Source organism: Rhincodon typus, chromosome 4 (genome assembly GCF_021869965.1).
Source record: "Rhincodon typus isolate 14 chromosome 4, sRhiTyp1.1, whole genome shotgun sequence".
Taxonomy (NCBI): domain Eukaryota; kingdom Metazoa; phylum Chordata; class Chondrichthyes; order Orectolobiformes; family Rhincodontidae; genus Rhincodon; species Rhincodon typus.
In genome coordinates, this window is record NC_063335.1 from 65,253,479 (window position 1) to 65,279,080 (window position 25,602).

The 25,602-nt window shown below is 39.4% G+C and overlaps 1 protein-coding gene and 1 long non-coding RNA gene across 2 annotated transcripts in view; both read left to right on the forward strand.

Annotated features, from left to right (window-relative positions):
- LOC109919505 (peroxidasin homolog) overlaps positions 1-25,602 on the forward strand; it is a 509,465-nt gene that overhangs the window by 27,624 nt on the left and 456,239 nt on the right. The window lies entirely within an intron of this gene.
- Positions 15-24,576, forward strand: LOC125482886. Its single transcript, XR_007261863.1, has 4 exons — positions 15-32; positions 6,564-6,861; positions 23,074-23,160; positions 23,451-24,576. It is a non-coding gene; the product is annotated as an uncharacterized LOC125482886 (long non-coding RNA).

A 25,602-nucleotide genomic window follows, 5' to 3' on the forward strand; every position in this document is an offset into this window, starting at 1 on the left:
GACCAAGTGTAGTAGCGAATTTTGATTACTTGGTAAGTTCAAGCAAATCTTCCTCCAAATTAAATACAGATTAAGAGTCAGACACTGCCATAAAACTAACTGACATGAGAATCTCCCACTAGTCTGGATAAGTGCAGCTCCAACAACACTCAAGAAACTCAACACATTCAGGACAAAGCAGGCCGTTTGACTCATACTCCCTTGACACCGACGGACAATGGCTACAGTGCACCAGCTGCAAGATGTATTGCTGAAAGGTTCCTCAGGTAGCACTTTCCAATCCACAAATGCTGCCATCTAAAAGAACAAGGGAAACAGATTCATGGAATCACCACTGCTTGCAAGTTCCTGTCCAAGCAACTCACTGTTCAGACTTGGGAATATATCTCCAGTCGTCCACTGTTGCTAGGTCAAAATTCTGGAACTTCCTCCCTAACAGTACCATGGATGTAACTAGACTAAATGGATTGCAGCAGCTCACCTCCACCTTCTTGTGGGAATTATGGCTGGGTAATAAATGTTACCCATATTGTGGACATCCTCTGACTGAACTAAAAAAACTTCAATTAAGTTAATTTGCCTTGCTTAAACAGGAGCTGCCTGGTAGTTGCAATTATGTCAATCAGTTGAAAATAATTGGTTCAATTTGGTGTTAGTCAGGAAGCTCAACTAGCTACTAACTAGTTGAGTACTAGTCAGTACTGGTACTCAGTAAGGGGCATCAAGTTGCCATAGTCTTACCGGATCATAGAGCTGCTCTCTCATTAAAGAGAACCAACTGATGGTGATTTAACCTGAGGGCCACCACATCCAGGTGAGGGGAGAGATTGAGAAGGAGAGTCCTTCGTAGTAACCTCAGACAGTGCGGGGATTGAATTCATGCTTTTGGCATCACCACCTCACAACAGTTGTTATAGGGTTATTGTGTCGCCATAATCTTATCAGACCATAGGGCTGCTCTTTCATTAGAAAGAGAGTAAGATGACTGGTGGTGATTTAACCTGAGGGCCACCATCTCTCAGCTGGTAATGGGAATTGAACCCACACTGTTAGCATCACATTGCTTCACGTAAGTAAGGGGCATATGGTCAGGATAGCGAGTATGAGTGACCCATTGACTGAGTAGATCAGTGAATTTTGTTTATGTGGGAATTCAGTGTGCAGGAGAAAAGATGCTTTTACTAGTTGCATTAAACTTCATTTAAAGTGTGTGAAGTATCAGGCAGATTTCAGAACTAGCAAGGTTTTTGTAAATAGTTGTGAGCATTAATAGTATTAAGTGTTTTTCTTTAGTAGCAAGGTTAGATAAATTAGGTAAGGGTGGAGGGGTAGCACTGTTAATTGGTGGCATTGGAAGCATTGGTGATTCCTGATGTGACCTTTATTCAGGAGATCAGGATGTAGAGAATCAGTTTGGTTGGAAATGAGGAATAAGGGAAAGAAATCATTAGTGGCAGTGGTTTGCAGGCTGCCCAATAGTAACCACAATTTAGGATGAAGTATACAAGAAAAAATGGATGCTTTTCACAGCAATAATCATGGGTAATCTTAAATAAATATAAACTGAAATGATCGGAATAGCAATGAGATCCTGAATGAGTAGTTAGAGAATAGGATTTAGAGAAATTTTTACAGCAGTATATTCTAGAACCAATCAGGCTTCACTTGTCTTGGTTTTGTGTAATATGATTGGATTAATTAATTATTTCTATGCAAAGGCACCTTATGTAGAAGCAACCAAAGTATGATTTGAATCTTACAAACAGTTTGAAAGGAAGAAGTGGGTAACATAACACAGTGTGGAGCTGGAGGAACACAGCAGGCCAGGCAACATCAGAGGAGCAGGAAAGTTGACGTTTCGGGTCAAGACCTAATGATTTTAAAATTATTGGACTTTTTGATTAAGTAACAAAGAGTTGATCAGGACAATGTTGTTGATATGGTGCATATGGACTTCCAGAAGGCATTTTATACAGTGGTGGACCATTGACATGAGCCAAGCTGGAGCTCATAGAATAAAAAAGGGATAGTAGCAATATAGACACAAAATTGGCTGAGTGATAGGAAACTGTAATGGACAAGGATTTTTTTTTGGCTGGAAGAAGGTTTATTGTGGCATCCCCCAGTGTTGGTAATGGGCCACTTAGTTCTTCTGATATATATTAATGATCTGGATCTTTGTGTGCAGGGGACCAATTCAAATTTGAGAGTGATACTAAACTTAGAAACATTGCAAGTTGTGAGAACAATGTAGAACTTCACAAGGACATTGATAGAGTGAGCAGATATGTGAAAGATGAAGTTGAGATGAACGTTTTGTGGAAAGAACATGCAATGACAACACAAATTAAATGGTACTGCTCTATAAGGAGTGCAGAGGCTAAGGGGCCTGGGTGTATATATAAATAAGTCACAAAAGATGCAGGAAAGTTGAAGAGAGCAGTTAATATTGCATACACTATCCTAAGATTTATTAGTAGGGACATAGAGTACAAGAGCAGGGATGTTATGTTGAACTTGTAAAAGACCTATTTAGGTGTTATCTGGAGAGTTGTCTAGTTTTAGGTGCTGCTTGAAGGCATTAGAGAGAGTGCAGAAAAGATTCACAAGAATGGTTCCAGGGATGAGAATCTTCAATTTTGAAAGCAGTCCCAACTTCTCCAATCTATTTTCCTTTCAGAAAAGAATGCTGAGAAGAGATCTGATAGCTGTAGGCAAATATCATGAAGAGTCTGTGCAGAAATGAAAGAAACATCAGGAAAATTGTTTTAATACAGTGTATGGTTAAGTTGTGGTATGGGCTGCCTGAGAATATGGCAGGTCCAATAAAGACTTTCAAAAGTCAATTGGACAGTTATCCAAAACAAGAACACTACAAGCAGGTTTGTGGGATGAATGTGGAAGTATGGCAGTAAGTGAAATGTTTATTCAGAGTCAATTGAGACACAGTGGGCTGAATGACCTCCTCACTGTAACAACCTGTGATTTAGCTCAGTATCTTTCTTTTTCCCTTTGCAGTACCTTAGGACATTTTCTTAAAGGTATTATTGTTTCAATGATGGCGGGGTATTATGCGAAGGTCTATTTTTACTATCAACCTATTTATTGCACTATAAATTTAAAAGGTCATTCTACTATATTTACTATTACAGACTGTCTTCATATAACACACTGATATCCAATTGTCATCTGTGAAATACATCAAATGATTAAATTTATTTCATGATTCTGAAATAGATTGTCTTCAGATCCATCGCAATTGTATTTTCTTTGACTCTGAGGGTTTGGGAATTCAATGCCCAAATGAACTCTGGGTTCTGACCCAAGAAGAGCTATGTTACTACTTTAGCTTTTAAGCATAAATGGTATAATAAGCCAGGTGGCGATTTGGCACTCATTTAAATACATCAAGCCTCTCAAGGAAGAGTGACACAGATCAGAATATAGACATGGTTAGTAAGTTTGCAGATGACACCGAAATTGGTGGTATAGTGGACAGTGAAGGAGGTTTACTAGATTAAAAAGGGATCTTGATGAAATGGGTCAATGGGCTGAAAAATGGCAGATGGAGTTCAATCTGGATAAATGCAAGCTATTGCATTTTGGTACAACAAACAAGGATAGGGCTTATACAATTAATGTTAGGGCCTTGGGTAGCGTTGTAGAACAGAGGGATCTAGGGATGCAGGTACTTAATTCTTTGAAGTTTGTGTCACTTATAGACAGGGTTAAAAAGGCATTTGGCATGCTTGCCTTCATTGCTCAGTCATTTGAATTTGGGGTTGGGAAGTCATGTAGAGATTTTACAGGACATTGGTGAGGCTTCTTCTGGAATACTGTGTCCAGTTCTGGTTGCCTAGTTATATAAAGGATATTATTAAGCTAGTGAGGGTTCAGAAGAGATTTACCAGGATGTTGCTGGGTGTGGAAGTATGAGTTAAAAGAAAGGCTGTATAGGCTGGGACATTTTTTATTGTGGCATAAGAGGTTGAGAGGCGACCTGATAGAAGTTTATAAAATAATGAGGGGTATAGATAGAGCTAATGGTAGTTTTCTTTGATGGGGATTTCAAGACTATGGGACACATTTTTAAGGTGAGAGGAAGGAAATTTTAAAAAAAGACATGAGGGGCAATTTTTTTTACACAGAGGGTGGTTCGTATGTGGAATGAAATTCCAGAGGAAGTGGTGGATGTAGGTACAGTTACATTGTTGAAAAGCTGTTTAGACAAATAGATGATTAGGAAGGGTTTGGAGGGATATGGGCCAGGAGCAGGCTGGTGGGACTCGTTTAGTTTGGGATTATGGTCGGCATGGACCGGGTGGACTGAAGGGCCTGTTTCCTTGCTGTATGACTCTATATCAACAATTTTAAGGGCTATTGCTGCATTGTCAGTTTCAGCAGATTGCTGCTTAGAAGCACAGTGGCCTTACTTGGTGATGTAGGATCAATGCTTCAGCCAACATTGGTAGCCCCACAATTTGTTGTAGAAAACACTGCAAATCAAGTTATTTAGGCCCTGCAATGAACTTGACAGCCACATGCCAATGTTCATAGGGGTTGTGGAGAAAGTGTTTGAAAGTTATATTCTGTTTCGGATAGATCCTTGCACTAGGAGTTTAAGGGGCCGTTAATAGGAAGTCACATTTTACCTGCTCCCCCCGCACCATCCCACCCCCACTCCCCCCCCACTCCCCAGCAGCCAGTTGAAAATTGAAGATTATGTTCCAGAGGTATTCAGATCTCAACTTGACCTCCAGGTTCTCCTTTCATAGGCTGCTCTCACCATGTCCTGATCCTGCAGTTCTTTGAAAATCTTACCAACTATATCATTTATGCTACATTACAGCATGTCTTACTATGGTTTCCTTGCTCAGCCAAATATAGAATTGATCATTAAAACTTCATTTTACTTTACTATCTGTATCTGAAATGCCACCAAACATTAACAAAGAACCGAATAAATTTATGAAATCATAGAGCACAGAAGAAAACCATTCGGTCCATCATTGCTTTTATATGTATTTTTCTGTGCTATCTAAATTTTTCTAAATCCTCAGTGGTTCCCTATGTTCCGCACCCCCACCCCCCCAACCCTGCAAGAAATACACAAGAAGTATAATTAAAACCAGCCTGAATTCCATGTACCATGACACAAGACAGACAAACACACACACTCAAAAACGCAACAAGACATTGTACACTTTGCACTGCATCAATGAACTGATAGAAATTTATAATATACAAGTTCTATCTTTCAGGTTTTGTAGTCTCAAAGATAATCAATTTTTTCATTCTACTCCTGATGCTGAATCATCTATAATATAGATTCCTTTCGATATAACGAATTTGTCTTGAAGTGGGAGGCAGTGGCATAATAGTAATGTCCCTGGAATAGCTATCCAGAACTCAAGGCCAATGTTCTGGGAAATAAGTTTGAGTCCTAATATGACAGATGGTAAAATTTGAATTCAATACAGTATGGAATAAAAAGCTGACCTAATGGCAACTCGGTAACCAGTGTCAATTGTCATCAAAACTCATCTGGTTCACTAATGTTCTTTAGGGAAGGAAACCTGCCATCCGTACCTTGTCTGGCTTTTAAGTGACTGCAGACTGACAGTAATGTTGACTCTGAATGCCCTCCGTGCTGTTGGGGATGGGCAATGAATTGTGAGCGAATTTGTAAAAATAAAGCTCACAAATGATTCCTAAAACCTTAGACTGAAATTATTTGTTCAGAATGTTAACACACCATTTTTATTTTTGTGGTTTTCCTTGACATTTATTGTTTATAATATTTCTCAATCAACATAAGAAACATTAAACAGAAGCTGGAAATACTTAGCGGATCAAGCAGGATCTGAAGAGTGATAAAAGTAGATTAACTTTAATCAAAGCGGAGGTCTGATTTCTGGTACTGCATTGAATCATAAATGACTTTTGTTATTCCTATTCAGGATAGCGTCATAGAGATGTATAGCACGGAAACAGACCCTTCGGTCCAACTTATCCCTGCCAACCAGATATGGTTACGGTCAAGGGATTTCTTGGTAATTTGGCAGACATTATCAGAATTCTAGTGCTCTGGAGCCGTTGACTTAAAATTTGTATCAACTGATTATTTTGTACAACTGGCAGACTTTGTTATTTGCAGACTGAACACAGTTTGGCCAACATTGATGCAGTGACAATGGTGCTGAATGGATGTATGCTTTGAGGCTTACGTAGTCTCCACTCCTTTAGCAGCTAATTTTAATGTCAAAAGGGAGCTATCTGCTTGATCTGAATATTATATAAATTATCTAATAATATTTAAGTTTATTGGGTAGTCTAACGGAATGCCTGGGAACATTTAAATTATGATCTTTGTAATTGATTTGAAATTCACTGCAACAAGTGTGAACTTATATTGGTGTGAGGCAACCTTCTGGGATATGTCCCACTTTCAAATTAGGACTTTGGCACCAAGTCTAGGCTGACATTTTAGAGAGTGCTGAGGGAATGTTGTGCTGGTAGAGACAATGGAGGGAGAAATTAACATCTATAGCACTCTTTTTTAGGAGCTACAAATGCATCTGACACACACAAATAGGATCCAGGATTTCTGCATACATCTAAACTGAAGTTTGCCAAAGACCAACTTGGTAAAGGGGTTTGCATACGTGACGAACAGTGTACAAAGTGCACAGATAAGAAGCACATCAGTATGCACCACTGATTCAACACCAGTGCTGACACTTTCAGTCTCCACGCTCCAGCCGCCATTCTGTCCCAACCTTTCACAGCTGAGCACACCCAAAAAAGCAATGAATGGAAATCCCATCGCAACTTTTTAAAGCGATTATTAACTTCTTACAGGTTAGTCATGGATTGTTTCTTCTGTCTGTTGGTACAATTATACACACCTTTGGAGCTTTTGTACGCTTGCCTCCAGTTTGAAAATTTTAGTTGGAGTTATCTGAATGTGGTTGAAGCTTTTAAATCAATGGAGAAAAGCACACCTGGTGAATCAAGTCACTCCCAGGTACTTGGGATCATGATAAGGCTTTTTTTTTACTGGAAACTGATCAGGAGACTGATAAGAGGCTATGAAGAGCAGAACATGCTACTACAATGGTGGAAGGACTCTCTGCAGGAGAACATACCTACTGAGGGCTATTGCCATAATACCCCTTTTGCCTCCACTTTGGTGATGACTGTGCTTGATGTCCTTGTTTCATTAACATGTTTGTGACAACAATCTACCAACTAATTAAGCCACAACTGCAACCTCATTCTAGGGTTGAGGTAGCATTGCCTGTAGGGTAGCAAAATCTCAACTTTTATGTATCTGACCACCCCCCCGCCACCCGATAGGCTGTCTCTGAAGATATAAACAAATCTTAACTTGCGGCACATGAGAGATCACTGAGGTTCTTCATATATAGAGACATCGTTATCTCACATCCTTCTGTCAGAGACAAATAATTACAGTGAGCTTGAGTTTTCTCATGAATTGTTGGCTTTCTCATGGTACAGAATGCCATTTGCTACATGTAGATTGCCTTGTATATGCCTCACATACTCGGGCTTTTCTTAAATTAAAATAAGTTCAATTCATGTGTAAAGCTATGTGGCCACAGACAATGCATTGTACGCAAACAATTCTCATGATTCCTTCACTGAGTGGCAGTCCCTTTCGTATTTACTAATTGTCATGAGTCAAATAATGGCTACTAGCTGATAAAAGGTTCTGTAATTAGCATGTGGCTAACATTTCCAGAACTATCCTTAACACACATGCACATAGCAGATCTACTGCAAGAACATATATGATAACATAGAACATACCATCTCTGTTAGTTGTAGAGATCTACAACGCAGAAAAAGCCCTCTTGGCTTGGCATAACCTCTATGCTCTTAAAGTCCGTGCCTTGACTTATTTAAGGCGAGAATCCCATATTCCTTCCTAACCATTTTATCCACCTATCCTGAAACCTTAAGGGACCAGTGTTACATGCACACCAAGGTCCCTCTGTTTCTTTGTGCTTCCCAGGTTCTAACGTTCATCATGTATTCCCTTGGAGATAGTAAGAACTGCAGATGTATTCCCATGCCTTGTTTGTCCTGCTCAAATGCATAACCTCAAATTTATCCAGATTGAAATCCAGAGTGTACAGGAGCATTTCTTCCAGTGTCTGGATCCATTTTCAAAGAGCCATCCAGTACCTTGTTGTTTGCTCCCACTACCACTTGAGCAGATGTTTAGGAGATCTCCTGCCCACTGAAGATATGGAACATATATGTTATTTTCACCTTTTGTATCAAGGTCCCCAGTGCATGGCCTGAAGAAATTGGCACTTTCTCCCACATAGTGAGCAATTGCTCAAAATGCCACAGTTCAGATACAGTTTTGTAAAAATTGAATCTCCTAAAGTTTGTTGCATCCACAATGCATGTCACTTTAAAGACTCACAGAACAGCCTACTGATACAACCATGCGGAGCGAAGGTAGTGCACAATAATCATTTGAAGGAGCAGGTAGTGCCAGTTCTGTGTGCATCACAATGAAATGACGTGTTAATTGTGTACTGATCCCCATGCCTCTTTTCAGGGGTTAACCTATTCCCTTAGATTTTTTAGATGAGCAGTTTACCTGGGGCCTGTCTATTTAGATGAACCAAAATATACCAAGGCAAATATTTTAAGAACCAGGAGTTCTCTCAATTGGCTGGATGACACTCATCGTCAATCAACAGCAAAGCAAATGAACTGGCTATTCATGTCTTTAGTCTTGTAGGACATGGTTGTGTACAAACTGCCTGCTCCACTTACCCACAAAATCAACAGGAACTAATCTTTGAAAAAGCAATTTATTGAGTATGTCACATCTACATTGGGATTGAGAGGATGATTGCTTCTTACTCAAGGAAATATTGCTGTTAGGTCGGTTTTTATTGTTAACAAGGGATAATCACTTTCTTGTAAGAAAACACACTAAAATGCTGCAAAGTTGGGTATTATTTGAAGGAAGATACTGAAAATAATACCTGAGAAATGCACAACTGGTCCAAGCATAATTGTGGTTCAAGGAAGCATAGCGTTCCAGTAGACTGAACAGCTTCCCATTGATTCCTGTTACACAGAATTCCTGAGGTAGGCAAACATCTCAGCATTTAAATCCGATTCAGGTATAGGATGTTTCTCAACAACCACTCAACTATAAAGTTTTCAATCCTTAGCATGCTGCACTTGGCTGAGAGCAATTATGCAGAATTTTTTTCAATATTTGCTCACAGTTTCGTGATTAGAATAATTAAGTTCTTTTGGCTAGATCTAAAAATTTACCTAAGTAGACTGGCGTAGAAATGTTTGAACCACCTACTTTATTTTTTTTTCCCCAAAATCTATACAAATGATGATCCAAGTTATCTCTTTATCCAAACATTCTGCTCACTGGTGAACTTAAAATGTCTTTACTATACAGCTTTATTGAACAGTTTAATCTGTTAGCAAAGAAGAATTTATTCAGGATAGCTATTGGAGTTTTATTGATTTCACTTTAGTGATAAAATTGCAATGAAGTGGGAAGTGGGCAAGAGGGAGAAATAAATAGCAGAGTTGGCTCATCGAGGTACTTGTCCCCTTTCACCAGGAGGTCCATTGGGAACCAACTGTGTTTGCCAGCAGTTTTCCCATTTTCTTGCCAATTTGAGAATGCCAGCAATTAAAGACCTTAAATGACCATTAATTGACCACTTAAGGTCTTAACCTGACACTTCCGCAGTTACCTTCCTGCAAAATGACTGATTTCCTAAATGGATAACCAGGGTGACCAACCTGCTGGCTTTGGGAGGGGACATCATTTGTCCCAAACACCAGAGGTGAATCATCAAAGGCTCGGTTTCCGAAATTTCCCTGCCCTTGCCTCCTACACCACCCCATCCTCGCCATGATGCCCTCACCCAGCAGGCAGCATTACATCCTCTGAGTAAGCCCCACTTGATGGTCTTTAGGATCCAGATGCTGCTGACCTCTGTCTGGTAGCTACCAACAAACTGGGACACCACTGTCGAAGACTGCAATAGGTTGAGAAGCTTGCCAGTCAGATTATAAGCAGTCTGGTATACAACGTGGTGAGCATTCACAATGGTGGAATTTGTGAGTTTGTTGACACGCCCACCCCACATTTAATCTCAGAAAAGGGAAGTCACAGCCAGTGGCTTGTTGCTCAATATTTTAAGTCTTAATGAAAATGTTATGTAATATTGGCTTTGTGGCAGAGTCATAGAAAATCTGTCAAAATAACACAATGATAGTGCAGTGGCAAGTGCATGGCATGGCAGAATGGAATAGATGCCTGAGGTTTTCCATATAAGTATTTCTTGTGATTTCTCCAGAGTAGATAATTTACACCAATCAGCATAAAACAGTACTTTATAAGTTGATCAGTCAGATTGGAAAGAAACACTGTGACCAATATATGGTTTCTATGCAAGAAACATTCACTTCTTAGGTGCAAAATCGAACAAAAAGGGGTGGAAGCTATTATAAGCCACTATTTTCCTGATTACTTGATATCTCCTAGAGTTGAATTCTGAGAGGGAGTGGGATGCATAGCTCTGAATCCCACACCGTGGAATCCTAAGGAAATATGGTGTCGAATGAAGTACTACGTAACAAGACTTTCCAACTCATTTTCTTTGTCAACACTAAGCAGCAACCATTCGCAAGATCATCAAGAAGTGTGTCTGAAGCCTTGCATTTAGTCCCTCTTTAGTTCAAATGATCATCTTATTTTCAAATATAGGTGTAGTAGGAGACCATTTGGTCCCTCGAACATGCTCCATAATTCTATTGAAGGATGGCTGATCAGACCGTGGCCTTAAATCCACTTCGATGTTCAGAAATTTTACTGATTCAACCTTGAATATATTAAATGACTCAGCCCATACTAGTGCTTGGGAACTGAATTCCAAATACCTAACAACCCTTTGACAGAGGAAGTTCCTTCATCTTAGTTTTGAAAGAGACTCACACTATTTTTAAACTGTGTCACTATTTCTCACAAGGGAAACTCTTAAGCATTTATCCTATCAAGCTCTGTTAGAATCTTTTATGCTTCAATAAGATCACTTCTCATTTTTTAAAATTGGAATAGGTGTAGACCTAACTTGGTCCATCTGTCCTAACCGGAGAACCCCTTCATCCCCGGAATCAACCTAGTCTATATTGCTTCCTTTGCACGTATGTCATTCTCTACGTAAGGTGGCTGAACTGAACACCATACTGCAGTTGTTGTTTCACCAATGCCCTGTACAGCTGTAATAAGACTTCCATACTTCTTTATTCCACTACGTTGTAATATAGGCCAACACTGCAATGGCATTCTGGTTTCCTTTCTGTACCTGCAGATTAACATTTTTTCTTTCATGTATGAGCACACCAGATCTCTGACCGTCCAACAGTGCAGCACTTCTTCAGTACTTAAGAAAGTGGCCCTAGAAATAATGGTTGCATTGATAGTCAACTCTCAAAATTCCATAGCCTCGGGAACAGTTCCTATGGATTTTAATGTAAGTAATGTAACCGCTCTTTTTAAAAACAAAAAGTGGTAGAAAGAAAACAGGGAATTGTTGATTGGCTAGCCTGAGTCAGTAGGAGGGAAGATGCGAGAGATTTATTAGCAAAGCACTTAGAAAACAGTGACAGGATCGGACAGAGTCAGCATGATTTTATGAAAGGGAAATTGTGTTTGACAAATCTATTGGAATTTTTTAAAGATGTAACTCGTAGAGGTGATGTAGTTAATTTGGACTTTCAGAAGACATTCAATAAGGTCCCACATACACGATTAGCATGTAAAATTAATGTACATGGCATAGAGGTACCGTACTAACATTGATAGAGAACTGGCTGGCAGACAAAAAACAAAGAGTAGGAATAAACTGGTCATTTTTTGAGTGGCATTCAGTGACTAGAGGGATACCATAGGGATTAGTGCTTGGACCTCACTGTTCACAACGTACATTAATGAACTAGGTGACAGAACTAAATGCATTATCTCCAAGTTTGCTGACAAAGCTGGATGGAGGGTGAACTGTGAGGAAGATGCAGAAATGCTGAAGTGTTATTTGGACAATTTGAGTGAGTGGGAAAATGCATGGCAGATGAAGTAAAATGTGAATAAATGTGAGGTTATCCACTTTGGTTGCAAAAATAGAATGGAATCATTATCTGATGGTGATAGATTAGGAAAATGGGAGGTACATTGAGACCTGGGTTCCTTCAACACTAGTCACTGAAAGGAAGCATACAGATGCAGCAAGTAGTGAGGAAGGCAAATGGTATGTTAGCCTTCCTTAGTTTTCAGGAACAGGAATGTTTTGCTGCAATTGGTGAGACTACCCCTGGAGTATTGTGTGCAGTTTGGTCTCCTTATCTGAGGAAGGATATTCTTGCAATAGAAGAAGTATGGCAAAGGTTTACCAGACTGATTCCCAGGATGGCAGAACTGACATGGGAAGAGAGACTGGGTCGCTTAGGATTATATTCACTGGAGTTTAGAAGAATTAAGAGGGAATCTCATAGAAGCCTGTAAAGTTCTAACAGGACTAGACAGGGTAAATGCAAAAACGATATTTCTGATAACCTGGGAGTCCAGAAGCAGTGGTGATAGTCTCAGGCTAAAGAGGAGGCCATTGAGGACTGAGCCAAAAAGAAATTTCTTCAGTGAGAGAGTGGTCAGGCTGTGGAATTCTCTGGCACAGAAAGCGATTAAAGACAAAACATTGAATGTTTTCACAGAGGAGATAGATATAGTTCTTAGGGCTAAAGAGATCAAAGGGTATGGGACGAAAGTGGGAACAAAGGACTGAGCTGGATGATTATTCATGATCATGTTGAATAGTGAAAAAGCAGGCCAAAAGGCCAACTCTTGTTCCTATTTTCTATGTTTCTACACACCTCCCACAGCACAGTGCTTCCTCAGTGCTGATTCTGAGAGTGTTGACCTTGATTACTGGGGACTCAAATATAGATCTTCAGACTTAGTTGGTGTGAGAGAGGTAGTGCTACTCACTGAGTTGCAGCTAAACAATACCCATTTGCATTTACAACCTCTAATCTTCCCAAAACCTTTCCCAGGTGAATGAAATGTTTCCACTTTGCAGTCACTTATAGTTGTCAATGTGTACATAGCAAGGTGCCACTATTACCAGCATGATAAATACATACGCCTCACCATTACAATCCCATCCCTTCATTCTTGCCCTCCCCGGGACCAGGCAGAAGGCTTGTCTTTACTATTTGTTAACAATGCCACGGACGTTGTAGCCACTTGCCAGTACCACCACTTCTCAGGGCCCATATACTGAATCATTTCTTCCTTGGGCCCTGGCAGGAACTGAGTCTTATTAAGTCATTTGAACCCAGGAATACTGAAAGGTTTAGTTTGTGTCAATTGGAATATATTTAGATGATTTGAATCTTGAAGTTTTAATCCTTGATAAACACCAAAAGCAGTTGGAGCCATAAGAACACTTTCAATCAGTGATTTTATTCTAAGATACTCTAATATTTCATTAGATAGAACTATATGTAACCAAATCAGAAATCCAATAATGAAGGTGAGATTGTATTCACAGACTATCATCTGACTGCTGTCCTCACCTTGTGTCTGCCACAGGCTACCTTGCACAGGGACTTAGGACTTAGGAGCAAGACTAGGCCATTGGCTGTTTGCGCCTGCTCTGCCATTTGATAAGATCATAATAGATCTGACTCCAGTCTCAATTCTACTTTCCGATCTGCTCCCGTGGTCCTCGACACCCTCATCTACCAACATCAATCTAACTAAGCCTTGAATAATTTCAGTGACCCTGCCTCCACTGCTGTCTGGGGATGAGAGTGGCATAGACAAAAGAGACAAAGAAAATCTCCTCATCTTTTTGTTTTTAATCTCTGTCCCAATTATAATTCCTCCCATAAAAGAAAACACCCTCTCAGCAGCCACCCTGTCAAGTTCCCTCAGAATCTCATTGTTTCAATAAGAACATTTCTCATTCCTCTAAACTCCAATGGGTATAGCCCCATCCTGTTCAACTTTCATAAGATAACTCCCTCTTCATTCTAGGAATTTGTTAAATCTTTAAGAATGAGCACAGCTGTAGGCTGTCAATGTCCCCTCCTGTAACTGCCGTTCAGAATATGAAGCAGTATTATAGCAATGTACAAACCAATGTATAATTTTTCTCTTGAAAAAACAAATACTTCTTTGATTCTGGACCACTGATTATTATTTTATGAGCTACACTCTTTTGACTTGTAAACTGTTTTGTTTGAGTTTTGGTTTATTGAAATAAAATTTGATATCCAGTATGCATGCATACTTGTTTTCTTGCTTGTGTTTTTCTATTTACACTCAAACTTTTTTTTGCATGCAGCAAAAGTAAATTTTGTAAAACTATATTCTTGGTGTGGTCTTGTACAAGTGTTACATAAGTTAAAAAAGCCAAGTCCAGGGACAAAAGTCCAACTCGCAGAGCTTGTTATTTTCCACAATGGTTGTCTTTTGTGTCCTTTCTCTGTTAAGCTATACTGCAGGAGAGGAAACCATTGCTAAGGTGTTACTAAGGGTGAATGGTAACTGGTAGTTTTACAGATACTTGCCTACTGTCATTTTACCCATAAATACTGTGGATTGTGGTGGAGAAACTCACCAGGTCTGGCAGTATCTGTGGAGAGAGAAAGAGAGTTAACATTTCAAATCCAGCATGATTGTACTTCAGATTCTCCACAGATACTGCCATTACATTAATCCATGTTCTGTTTGTCGCATTTGGATCTGGAATTTCTGCACTAAAGACATTTCTGATGATCCTGACCCTTCTGTTTTTAATAAACTCCTTTGTATGAGTATGTGATTCATTTTGGAAGGTCAAATTTGAATGCAGAATACAGGATTAATGGCCGGATTCTCGGCAGTGTGGAGGAACAGAGGGATCTTGGGGTCCATGTGCGTAGATCTCACAAAGTTGCTATCCAAGTTGATAGGGTTGTAAAGAAGGCGTATGGTGTGTTGGCTTTCATTGGCAGGGGAATTGAGTTTAAGAGCCGTGAGGTTATGCTGCAGCTCTATAAAACTCTGGTTAGACCACACTTGGAATATTGTGTACAGTTCTGATCAACTCTTTATAGGAAAGATGTGGAAGCTTTAGAGAAGGTGCGGAGGAGATTTACCAGGATGCTGCCTGGACTGGAGGGCAGGTCTTATGAGGAAAGGTTGAGGGAGCTAGAGCTTTTTTCATTGGAGTGAAGAAGGATGAGAGATGACTTGATAGAGGTGTACAAGATGATGAGAGGCATAGATAGAGTGGATAGTCAGAGACTTTTTCCCAGGGCGGAAATGACTATTATGAGGAGGCATAATTTTAAGGTGATTGGAGGAAAGTATAGGGGAGATGTCAGAGGTAGGTTCTTTGCACAGAGAGTGGTGGGCATGTGGAATGCGCTACTGGCAGTGGTAGTGGAGTCAGATGCTTTAGAGACTTTTAAGCGACTCTTGGATAGGCACACGGAGGATAGGAAAATGTAAGGTATGCAGGGTAGATTGATCTTCGTAGGATTAGATGTTGGCACAACATCGTGGGCTGAAGGGCCTGTACTGTGCTGTACTGTTCTACGTTCATATTCTATGTATGTTTGCAATGCTTGTTAATGTCGACAACTCAAAAGTTAACTGGAAAGAAATTTGGCAAGCTGAGTCAGAAACAAAATACTGACCTGCTCTCATGATATATTAACCTCTAATTTGGAAAGTTGGATATTAACAGACCTGCTGGGTATATCCAATTCTGCTTTTCTGTTATGGTCCTCCATAGCATCTGAAAATGAAAAGAAACCAAATGTGCAGATTGATTTATATTTGGTGATGTTACCAATTAAAGAAATAGCTGCAGAGATATTGAATGCTCTGGCTATGAGTTTTTAAAAGTACTTGGGATTCTGGTAGCAGATTAGAAGTCCATAATGTGCAGAGCTTTTCAAAAAAAGGGGGAAAGAGAAAACAAAGAACTACAGGTCTGTTAACCTGATGTCAGTCATTTGAAAAGAGTTGGAATCTATTGCTAAGGAAGTTTTGACATAATTCGCATATCATAGTTTAAGCAGGCAAAAAATCAACATGGTCATACAAAAGGGGAATCGAGTTTGGACTGTTTCTTTGTTGAAAATGTATCTAATAGGGTAGTTAAAGGAGCGCTAGCAGATATAGTACTCCTGAATTTCCATAATTCACTTGATGAGGCACCACAGAAAAGATTACTAGGAAATAAAAGGGCTTGTGGTGTTGGAGCTAATATACTGGTATGGTTACAGCATTGGTTAACAGACAGGAAACAAAGAGCATATAAATTGGGCATTCTCAAATCGGCAACGCATAATTAGTGGGCTGCTGCAATGATCAATGCTGGGGCCTTAACTATTTACAATCTATATATTAATGACTTAGATAAAGAAAGACAGCGATATGTCTAGGTTTGCTTATGATTCAAAACAAGGTGGAGTTCTGATGAGTTCACAGGGAGGCTGTAAAGAAATACAGGTGTGTTAACTGAATGGACAATGAGATAGCAGATGGAGGAGAGTAGGGGTGGGGATGGGTGGGCAAGTGGATTATGAGTAAGTTTGCAGATGACAAAGATTGGCCAGGTTTGTTGACAGTGAGGAAGAAGTTCCTAGGTTCCAGGAGTATGTAAATGGATTGTTCAGATGGGAAGTGATTGACAGATAGAAATCAGATAAGTATGCATTTGGAAGAAATAACAAGACAAGCAAGTAATGAATGTCAGGAAACTATTAAGCTCAGATGAACAGAGGGATGTTGGGATGTTTTTCCATAAATCCGTGAAGGTGGCAGGACAGGTTGATAGGGTAGTTAAGCAGGCAATGAGACTATTTATTTTGGAGCTCCCTTCCCCCTCCCCCGTTTTTGAAGAAGGGTCCAGACCCAAAACATCAACTTTCCTGCTCCTCTGATGCTGCCTGGCCTGCTGTGCTCCTCCAGCTCCACACCTTGTTATCTCTGACTCCAGCATCGGCAGTTCTTACTACCTCTGGTATGAAGACACTTGCCTTTGTTAGTTAAGGCATAAATCGTAAGAACAGGGAGGTTATATTGGAGCTGTAAAGTACTTTGGTTTGGCCACACTGCTGTGAGTAGTTCCTGCTTCTGCACTATAGGAAGGATGTGATTGCACTGGAGAGAGTGCAGAAAGGATTCACCAGGATGTTGCCTGTGATGGAGTCTTCCTAAATTGTATGGGACTTTTGAGAGACCACACCGGGGTACTGTATGCATTTTAGCTTTCCATATCAAATAAAGAGGATATACTTAGAGTCATAGAGTTATGTAACACGGAAACAGATCATTGGGCCACTAGTCCATGCTGACTAGATATCCTAGATAAATCTAGTCCCATTTGCCAGCATTTGACCCATATCCCTCTAAACCCTTCCTATTCATATACTCATCGAGATGCCTTTTAAATGTCATAATTGTACCAGCCTCCATCACTTCCTCTGGCAGGTCATTCCATATGTGCACCACCCTCTACATGAAAACATTGCCCCTTAAGTCCCTTTTATTATATCACCCCTCTCACCTTAAACCTATGCTCTCTAGTTTTGGACTCAGCCACACCAGAGAAAAGATCTTGGTTATTAACCCTATCCATGTCCCTCATGACTTTATAAACCTCTATAAGGTCACCCCTCAGCCTCCGACTCTCCGGGGAATACAGCCCCAGACTATTCATTCTCTCCCTATAATTCAAACTGTCCAACCCCGGCAACATCTATGCAAATGCTTTCTAAACCCTTTCAAGTTTCATATTGCAGGGAGAAAGAGAATTGAATGCAGCATTCCAAAAGTGGCCTAACCAATGTCCTGTACAGCCACAACATGACATCTCAACTCCTATACTCAATGCACTGACCAGTACATGAATTGAGGGTGGTAAGTGAAGGTCCTCTAGATTAATACCTGTGACGAAAGAGCTGTGAGAGGTTGAGTAGACTGTACCTATATTCTCAGGCATTAGTGATCTAATTGGAACATTAAAGCAAAATGAAGGAACTTCGCAGACTAAATACAGAGAAGTTGTTCCTCTGGCTTAGAGTTCTTTAATGAAAGAGCAGAAATTCATTACACAGAGGACAAAAATCAAATTGGCCAACAAACTCTCTGGATATATAGAATACAGTTAGAAAAATCTTAAAACATTCACAAAACAAATTTCAACCTATCTTCCATAAACATCACTTTTACAGTAATTCAAATCTGGAAAAAAATACCTATTTCAAAACTTGAAGTTCAACATAACAGGACAGAAACCAGGGAGAATTGGTTAACTGTAGAGTATTTTTATATGAATACTCACAAAACTGAGAACTTAAATTTTATCAGCTTCTAATAACTGCCAATTTCTAACCTAACACTCGTGGAAGTTGCACAAAGCAAATTTTTCTGCTGCATTGCCTTAACTTCTCTGAAAAACTCTTTTCTTTGAGAGAAACTATAGTTGCTTATGACCCCAGACAGGTCTCCTCCTAACTGCCCCAAAAATAATCAACTATTGGGTTTTCTGAACCAAAAATCAATTTTTGATTATTCTAAACTGAACGCAAGCCTTAAATGTTTATTCCACCTAACCCCAATATATGCAATTTGCTATTAATATTCCAGGGGTTCGTAGTCATCTCTCTGAAGGAGACTGAATTAGATTGGTGTTCCTGAAGGACTATCTAATCCTTTTGTTTTAGTTAAGAAAGAACCCTTCACAAATGAGGCTAACACTCAGGAACCACTGTTTTTAAATCCAAACTGTAAAAATGATACATAAACGACACACCTTTCATCACAATATCAAGGGATACAATAAAGACCATTGGCCCTGCCTAAATTCTGACTCTTAAATTGAAGCCTAGTGCCTCAGACTTAGCCAAACCTCTGGACCTGAGACATTTGAATGATTAATCTTGCACCACTTATATATTAAATCAAATTGAATCTCTACAGCTTGGAAACAGGCCCTTTGGCCCAGCAAGTCCACATTGGCCCTCAGAGCATCCCACCCAGAACCATCCCCCTAATCTACACATCCCTGAACACTATGGGCAATTTAGCATGGCCAATCCACTTAACCTGCACATCTTTGGACTATGGGAGGAAACTGGAGCACCTGGAGGAAACCCATACAGAAGCAGGGAGAACATGCAAACTCCACGCAGACAGTTGCCCGAGGGTGGAATCAAACCCAGGTTCCTGGAGCTGTGAAGCAGCAGCGCTAACCACTGTGCCACCCTGTAGTATCTGTAGTATCGACTTCAAGTTAACTTTGTGAAGTTGTACTTGTCAAGTAAATACTTTAAATTATTAACTACCATTAAACAATGATGAGACTAAACTATTTTATTGAAGTAGAGAAACTAACCTAAGCAGAAGAGCAAGACTCCTGTTAGTCATTTACTGAATGTAAATTAATTAAGACTTGTTTTAATTTATGTTCAATGCCTCTCAAAGAACAACAAAGAAGCAATTATGTCCCTTGATTTTGTTGACCATTGTTTTCTTATAATTCTCCACTCTTTAAAATCACATTCTCTCAAGTCAGTTCTTTAAACTGCATCTTTTAAGTTAGGAAAACTATTTTCACGATTCACATTACAGACTCCACTTGTTAAACAACCTGATGGCTGCATTAATATTCAGTAGAATGATGTCCTTTGTCACTTGTTCACCTGTGTTGCTGAAACTGTCAAAAAATATTCCTTTGCATGGATCTAGTTAAGACTAGCTTTTAATTTCATATTTTAAATTTCTAAGCTTAAAAGTATAATGTTAGCTATTGAGCTATCCTATGTCAATGCCTCTTGAAATCTTAATGTCTTTGTTTTTCTACACAAATCAATATTTTTCAACAGATTGTAGTTAAGCTTTTCTACTATTACATCTTGAAGCAGGAAAACAGGAATAAAAACAGTGTTGAGAAGAAAGCATCAGTGATACAACATTTCCAATTTAGAGAAAGGCAAAACTTCAAGAACTTGAATAAATTCTGATTTATTATTTATTCTCAAAACAATAAAAGTCCTTTTTAAAGCAATTATCATCAAGCAGACATTATATTTAATCCATGCATACGTCTGAAGATTTGCATGCTGCTGTTTTTGACTCTGAAAAGATTATTCATTTTCCCCATAGACTACACAATTTGCAAATAAATCACAGGTTTCAAAATAAAACCTCATCCCAGACAGACCTCAGGAATGTAAATAAAATTTACCGAATGCCTTCACAATGTCTTGATTTAAGAAAAGCAGGTGTTCCTGTGGTTTTTCTAGTCTTACCCAGAGGAAAGGAATAATCTGACCTCATTTTACACAAGAAAGTTCTGTTGAATGAATACGACTACTGAATAAACCATTGACATTGATGCAGGGTATATGACCAATATGGTGTGCAATTGAGCAGCATTGTGAGAAAATAATTAATTGACAAGTTTCAGGCAAATCAACACTAACCGTATTGGCAGGTATCACTAACAATGCTATCAAGTGATATTTATTCAGCAGTTTCCTGTTTCCTGAAGCAAGAAATCTGTGGCATGAAAGTTCAGTGCAGCTGTAACTTTTGATGCTACTGGCATGAAATGACTACTGTAGCCCCTCAAGCAAACATTAGCCTGCATGACAGTGTATAGATTTGTGATGGTATCACAAGAGATACAGAATCAGCACTGACCCAAGAAAAGATGTGGATCTGGACCCTACAATTTCTTTAAAGATTCTGCTGGCAATGACAGATGGAGTTTTAGTGTGTTGTTTTATTTATAATATTGTGGATGGTCTCAAAAGTTGCAGTGGAATTTGTCACAGCTGTCAGAATATACATAGTTTTCAGTGCAGGTTGTTTGATGTTGGCCTGAGGTCTCCTTAGCTGTTTAATTAAATTAAAGCTTGGTGTTTACAGAGCAACAACCAGGCATGGAAAAGCCACCAGGAATAGATGTGTAATTAAAGCAGCATTGAATTTATACAGCATGCCAATGATATGCACTGAATGTCATTTTCACTTGTTGAAGATGTGTTTCTATTTCCTAGATACAGTGATTAATCTAATGATGATGTTGTGAAAGAGGAGATAGTTATGGCAGAGGGATATCAGAATCCACATAATTTCGAGGAGGGGTGAAGTCAATCCATGGGAGGTGAAAGTCAAATATATCTTCTCTTGTTTTTAGTGCATGGTTATACAATGAAGGCTAACCAGGCAAAGGTTTATCTCATTTGACCATTGGTGTTAATTTTCCAACATGTATAAAGCCCAGATACTCCATCTCCTTATGGTCATGTAATGATTGCACTCATTTAGGCAATCATATTTTGTCTCGCACTGTTTAAATTATGATGCCCTCAATGAATGAAACAGAAAGGGCTGAGAAACACAATCAAACCAATGCAAAATATTGTTATGATTCCAGCTGATATTGGTCCTGGGTAAGTCAGGTCCCAGACTGAAATCTGGTTTGATAGACCATATTTTGCTTTTTCTTTAAATTTAATGTGGTGGTCTTTCCCTGAGACATAAAATCAAATCTGCAGCATTGTGTGCTTAACAATAAAGCATAAGTTTATTATCAAACAAATGAAGATAAAACAGAACAAATCAAGCTATTTACATATTACACAATTTGAAAGATTTTGAAACACATGTCAAAACAAGATTCTATCTATCATATCTCTTTGTAGTACTCAAACGTCAAAGCGAGAGTTGCCTTTTTTTACATCACATTTATAGGTGAAACTTAAGTGCTGCTTTCAATTCCTAGTCTTGAGGGCTTGATAGCCACTTCCTTGATTATTCAGACTTAAACTTTCTTAGCTTCAGAACTAACATTTCTGATCTGAAATTTCTAAACTAAGACACTTACACTGAGGTAACCTATTTCCCAACTGTTAATGAACCAACTGCTTTCTCCAGGAAAAGTAGTTATTACATCTGACCTCAGCCAGCTCTTCTGTGTACTGAAGTAAACATTTTCCAATCTATGGATGTTTCCTAAGTAAAAATTACTTCTTGTTTCCACTAAACCAAAAGCAATATAATGCCCTGCAATGTTTGCTCTCTCGAATCATTAAACTCTCACAATACGAAAAGTTCTCGTTATCATTGCGGGAAAACCCTAGTCACTTCCCGTTTCTCCATATTGGAATGCCCTCTTCAAGAAAGAAATACTGCACTAGCCCACCTGAATCATGGCTTTGATGGCCCCCTCTGTCAACTTTTCATGCTTGCCTAATACCTCCAGATAGCTCCGCTAAACTGTTTGTTTCTGCAACTCCAGCTGCTTGAGTGTAGCTCTGCGTCAACCGTTGGCACATTAAGGAGTTGCTCTCTAAAACGCTCTTTCAGTGAACTTGTATGTTACTGCCTCCCTGAATGGCATCTGCCTCGCTGTCAGATGCTTATCAGATTGTGACTTAGGGTCAGTGCATGACCAACTCCCCACCAAGGTGATTGTATCTATATTGGTGCTGGGTACAGGGATTAGATGTGACATTGCATCTTCGGGGAAGTCTACACTGTCATCCTTGGAGTAGTTCTAAGGTGATGCACCTTTTTCTTTTGTTTTCAAGTCTCTGCAACAGTCAAACCCACAAAGGAAGCAGAAGGACCAATTATTTGGTAATTGAGTGATTGAATAGTACTCTCCTGTCCAAATGTGTAGCAGACTGCCATTGTAGCCAGAGATGACGGCTGAGTACAAATCTTCCTCACTCCACATCTGCCATTCTAACTTAGTATTTAAGATGCAGCATCTCACCTGTTCCCATTGCCAGTTCTGGTGCTTCCAACTCAGTGTCTGCTTGATGTCTGGCACTGCAGTTCTAGACTATACCCTCTCCCTCCTCAATTGTACTTTCTGGTTCTGTAGACATAAAGGGAGCACTAGTGAAGCTGAGGAAAGCTCACCACTAGCCTGATCCTTGGTCCTATGTGATGTAACAACGTTCATTTGTCCTTCTAAGATTCAGACTAAAGAAATGTGGATAATGCAGAGAGAAAGAAACAACTTCCTGTGATGCACACATACATCTTATGTAACTCGAGATCTGGTGAGTGGATGCAGTGTATATGTAAATTGATTTGATTGATTTTGATTTTATTGTCATGTATACTCAAGTACTAAAGTACAGGGGTACGGTGAAAAGTGTATCATGTGGTCACACAAGGCACCATCTTGGGTATAAGTACCTTGGTACAGAATTTTAAGAACAAGGTTGAATGAAAGAGCAAAGTTAAAAGTTAAACATTGTAGTAATTATAGTACAGTGACAGCTTCTTAGTTTTAATTAGAAAATAAAGAAATAAAGCTAAAAGTTTAAATATTGTAATCTTTCTAAAGTGCTTAACCACGATGGGACCACACTTTAATGAATCACCTTGAGTCCAGAAGTCCATCCTGGGGCCGTGCTGGGCTGAGAGACCACAATGTACAGCTGAAAGACCACCATGCAGGGCCAAGAAACTGCCATGCTGGGCCACTGAGAGATCGCCACGCCAGGCCAAGAGGCTGCCATGCTGGGTGGAGAGTCCGTCACCACGGCCAAAGGTCTGCCATGCCATTCCAGAAGGCTGTTGCACCAGGACTGTAGGGTTGCCACACCAGACTGGGAGGCCGCATTGCTACACTATTAGACTGCCACACCAAGCTGGGCCACCATACGAGGCTGGGAGGCCACTACGTCAGGCCAGGAGGCTATCACACCAATGCCTATCCAAACACACTATACTTGACTGACCCTCTTGTCACAGCCAATTTTTAATACACATTTTTTCAGTCTGTCAGAATTGCAGTGCAGAGGACATCATTCATTCTTTTCCTGCACAATAAGCAGATTAACTTCAGGTTGAATCACACAATAAAACTCCAGGCTAAGGCAGTAAACAGGTAAACTCCCAGTTCAATGCTGTAAGACTAATCCTGCAGCCTGTGATCCATTTGAGTGTAATTCAAAACTGGAAATGTAGAATTCATGAAATCATCTCTAACAGCACTGCAGTAAGGTTCTCCTTGAAAAAACAATGATATAATTACACCATACTTGTATTATTTTGTTAACATGGTGACACATATAATGCTTGTTTATTTAACCAGTGTGTTTTGTGTCATAATATTTGGCATCAAAATCATTTTGGCAGATGTTATTTTCAAATAAGAGACAGTTTTTGAAAGCAGAAGGTGTCTCCGGGTAATCAGTTGCATGAAGAAACAAAAATGTTTTGGCTTTTTAATTCTAGTTTTCACTCCTGTTCTGTAATTAAAGAATTACAAATGAAAGAAAAGAGTTTGCTGCGTGATGGATACCTACTTTCTGGAAAATTGGCAGATGAGTTACTGAAGCAGTCCAAATTAATTTTACTGATGATGGACTTAAACTGTAAGTTTTCAGTTAATTCACTTTAGAGGTATGTTGTATCCTAATGCATGCTTTTATCTGTGTCTTAAATTAAATTATAAGAATAAGCGATATGGCAGCAGGAGTGAATCATTTTTCATTTTAGCTTGTTCTATTGTTCAGTCCAACTATGGTTGATCTTCAGCTTGAACTTCACTTTTGATTCACCACAAGACCAAAATTTGTCAATCTCAGACTTTAATATCTTCAATGATGAAGACTCCATAACGGTTTGGATAGAAAATTCCAAACATTCCAAATTCTCTGAATGAAGACCATTCTACTTGTCTGAGTGCTAAATAATTTGCTGCTTATTCTGAGACTATATCTTTTGGTCTAGGTTTCATAGCTACAGGAAAACACCATTTGGTGTCTACCTTGTCATGTCCAATTAGACTATTGGATGCATCAATGAGATCATGTCTCATTCTTCTAAATTCCAGAGTATATAGACTGCATTTACTTACATATTCATCATAAAAGCAATCCTTTTCCTCTTAGGAACCAATCAAGTGAAGCTTTGCTATAACACCTTCAACGTAAATTTATCCTGCCTTAAATATGGACACCAAAAGTGTGCATACAACTCCAGGTGTGATCTTGTAGTAATTGTAATGAGGTCAGGCAGGTGGACTTCATAGAATATGAGTTCCCTGACTGGGGCTGTTCATCTGGTCCAATCAGGGAGCCCTGGCTGACAGATAAGAACAGAAGTGTCAAACATCCTGTTCACTCTGAAAGCTGGCTCTGAGGGAGCTGGATCAGTGTCAAGGACTCTCCACATGTAAACAAAGGGTGACTTCGTGACAGGATACCCTCCTCTGTGGAGTTGTTCCAGTGGAGATTAGAGAAAAGCACTCTCCTGAAGAAACTGGCTTGTAACAGTCATCTTTGAGTTGGGGTAAACATTTCAAGCATTATACCGTTATTTGGGAAGATTGACTCATTCAATACTGTCATCGAAGACTGGATCCAGTATGTGGAAGGAATGCGTTATTTTCCTGGGTAAATGACATTGAGGCAGATGAAAAGCAACATGTAATTCTCCTGATAGCTTGTGGATCCACAGCTTTTTTGGTTATTAGGGTCCTAACTTTC